The following is a 3,950-nucleotide window of genomic DNA, read 5'->3' as shown; positions in this document are numbered from 1 at the left end:
GTTTGAAGAAATACAACTACAGGAAAAACCAAATTGGTCCAGTGTTATATCTAGTTAAGTGCATGCATTACTCACATATCTAAAGTCACAATAAGAACCTGGAAATGGTGTTAAAATGTGTCAAAGAGGCATTGTAAAAGCAATGGAGGAACATTTACCTCTGGGTATGCATATTTTCTGCATGACGCAAAACAGATGCATATACATCCCATTAAAACTGTCTAAAAGAAACAAATCACAAGTGTTGGCGAGGATGTGGAGAACGGGGAGCTCTTGTGCACTGTTGGTGGGAACGTAGATTGATGCATCCACTGCGGAAAACAGTATGGAGTTACCTCAAAAAATTGAAAATGAAACTACCCTATGACACAGAAATTCCACTGCTGGAAATTTATTCAAAGAAACCCAAAACACTAATTCAAAAGAATACATGCACCCCTTTGTTCACTACAGCATTATTTACAATAGCCAAGATTTGGAAGCAGCCCATGTCCATCAGTAGATGAGTAGCTAAAAAAGCTATGGTATATTTACACAGCGGAATACTACTTAGATGTAACAAAAAAGAAAGAAAGGAGAAAAGAAAGTTTTACTGTTTATGACAGAATGAATGGACCTGGAGAACATTATGCTAAGTGAAATAAGCCAGTCTGGGGATGACAAATACCATATAACTTCACTTATAGGTGGAACCTAATGAACAAACTGGACTAACAAGCAAAATAGAGACAGATTCACAAATAGAGAGCAGGCTGACAGCTCAGGGTGGAGCGGGCCTGAGGGTGAAGGGATTGAGAAGAGGAAAGAAGAGAAAGAACTCATGGACATGGACAACAGTGCAGTGACTGTGTTGGGGGAGAGCTGTGGGGGAGGGGAGCAAAAGGTATGGGAGGGATAAATGGTGATGGAAAAAAAGAAAATAATAAAAACATGTAAAAGAGAGTCTAAACATTTTTCATCAACCAAAACAATTAATGGTAGTTACTGGAAGTTAATTTTAAGTATTAGTACTAATAAAAGATTTGTGAACAATAATTGGTGTTCTCTTTATTTTTGTTATCATGTATGTGAGTAACATTAAAGCTTTCTTAGGTTTACTTACAAACTCGATCCTCTGGTTCATTTTTCTTTTAATAACATGTAAAATTCTTTAAGCACATATATTCTCAACAAGAGGTATTCAGGAATTGACCATTGCTTTTGGGAGGGGCGAGGTGGGGAACACTATTCTTTAATTCTATTTCATTAAGATGAGATTTTCATTTTTGTCTCTACAACAACTTCAAAGTTTAAGGGTGCAGTGGCCTGCCCTGTATCTTTGTCCTTACAAGTAATATTTTGTGAGTAAAAGCTATGAATATATGGAGATATATTCAATAGATTGTTTCAATTTTAATTTGTATAAACTAGCCAAACACAAGAGTCATAGTTCTTCTCAAACCAGAAATCAATGATGTTAATATTTTTCCCTGGTGAGCACCAGGTCCAATATGCAGCATGCAGCAATGCCATCTATATAGCAGGTGTTTTAGTTAATTAGTTACTTAATTAATGCAACCAGTTTGTACTCGGTTGGCTGAGTGATGTGAAAGTAGGAAATAGCTTTTATCTTCCCTTATATCAGTATTTTTCGAATATGAAAAGCTCTCCCTTTTCCATGTTCCTGGATATTTTACATAGAAATCATAGCTTTTCCCACCAGGATTATTTAAAAATAGTGTCATTTTATGTGATTAACAGTCCAACACAAGATAAATCAAACTTCATCCTCTCCAGTTTAAAGCTGGTCCTTATCCTCCCCATTTCCTACATTGATGACAGTTCTACGGAATGGTTTGGGGGTACTTGTTAGCAAGTTCTGCACGTATAGGCTGGAGAATATGGGGTTACCTAACACCAGTTGTTCTCAGTTATCCTTCTAACAACAGTGAAGTCCTTTTTGACGTTTTTTCACATTTACTAGGGTTACAATATTTATACACAGCTATCATTCCAGACACTGGACCAACACATGGTAACACTTACATAATTCAGAATTAGTAAGGAAGAAGTAAATTACATTAATTTAATTATACAGATCACATCAGTGGAGTAGGGTGAATCAGAATCTAATAATATTTATTTGGAGAGCAGTTTGGTTTTGTTTCACTTAGTGAAAACGGTTTATTTTTAATGTGTAAGAAATTTCTACCATCTAATCTTTAGATCCATTCAAGTTTTACCAACTGTCTGTCATATATTATAGCAAAAGGTACAGTTGAAATCCACATTGTTTTTAGTGTTGTTCAGACTGAAATAGAGCTTTAGTCTTCCTGTACCTTTATCGATCTTGAACTTTGGAACATTACAAGCCAATAATTTTGTACAATGCCCTTAAATTTGTTTGTCTGAGGTTTTTTTGTGATTAGATTAGAATTATGTGTCTTGGTGATTAGATTAAAATTGTATGTCTTTGGCAGGCCTATTACAGGAGGGAGGCTGCGTTCCTCCTCCCAGGCACACACGTTCCACTTTGTTTCATTACTGATGATGTTCACTTTGATTTCTTTATTGAGAAGGTGGCTGCCAGGCTTCTTCCATGTAAAGTTACTCATTTATCTTCTGTAATTAAGAGGCATTTTGTGAAAAGGATACTTTGAAACAATGTAAATATTCTCTTCTGCATGCAATTTGTACTTTTTCAATGTATTTATTCCTGTTCTCATGGATACTCAATTTCCTCTGACTCATCTAATGTTTCTTGGATGCTTAGGGAGAAGCTGGGTGAGTAAGAGTACAAGCAAAACCGTTTTCATTAAACCGAGGTGATTGGTCTCAGGGTATTTGTTTTACGAGGGGAGGCACCTGAGACTTGAGGATGTGAAGTGAAACCCCGAGGCTGGAATACGTGAGCCCTCTCACACTCAGGGTCCTGACACAGCAACCAGGCTTCAAATCCGCATCCCACTGGCTATCACTTTCAGGAGTGAGTCCTTCAGTGCAATTTACTTAGGAAGGTTTGAAAATCTGAACCAGTAATAAATTATATTTACAGTATTTTATTTTAAAAATCATTACTATGGGTATATTTTATCCTGCTGTGGTCTCTTTTGATTACTTTTTGGAGGCACATCAGACCAGGAGCATTAGCCCACAGAAGTGAAAGGAACGGTGCCCCACAACCTTTTCAGACACTTTCCCGGGCAAATTTTGCAGCTTTTAAGGAAGGTACTTGCCACGGCCTTTGAGACATGAGACAGTGATCTTCCACAGTCCGTTCTAGAGTAAATTGTTATCCTCTTCCTAAACACCCTGCCTCTTGAAGTTTTCTCAAGTTGGGTGCATTTCAGAAATAACAAATTCTTCTGAGAAAAATATTACATGTACACATAGAACCAGAATCTTAATGTAGAAAGAAATCCACAGATGTCAGCAAAATAAGAGTGATTTCTGGACCTGCACTTAGAGATTTATTCAGTGAGTGTGGATTGTAGTCCAGAATTCTTTATTTTAACAAGGAATCCAGAAGTTTCTGATGCAGGTGGGCCTGGGAACACACCAGAAAAACACTGAAATTTATGTAGATGAATAATTTCTAAAAATTAAAGCTGCCCTTGCTGCCCTGCTGTTGTTCCGTCCCGCGGAACAGTCAACGGGGGTCCCGAGTCTACCTGAAACGGATGAATAGGGATGGGAGCAAGAGGCGCGTAGAAAGGCAGCAAGACAGGTTTCTGATCAAGCCGCAAATTTTATTTTGGGCAGGGCTGTTATTTATAGAGAGGAAGGGAAAAGGGGAGGTGGTCCCGATAGGTTGTCCTGTGCATGCTCACTGCATGCTCTTGGCGACGGTTGGTGGGTGGGCGCGTGATCAGCATCTTAATTGGTAGGTAGTACTCGTGATTAAGAGATGCCTACAAGGGTGGGGGCTACCTGGCTGGGCTGCAGCATCCTGTTTGGGGCTGCCTCAGCCA

The sequence above is a fragment of the Sturnira hondurensis genome, unplaced genomic scaffold (genome assembly GCF_014824575.4).
Source record: "Sturnira hondurensis isolate 20B ecotype Veracruz unplaced genomic scaffold, ASM1482457v3 Scaffold0000880, whole genome shotgun sequence".
NCBI lineage: Eukaryota > Metazoa > Chordata > Mammalia > Chiroptera > Phyllostomidae > Sturnira > Sturnira hondurensis.
Note: the sequence above shows the minus strand (reverse complement) of the source record.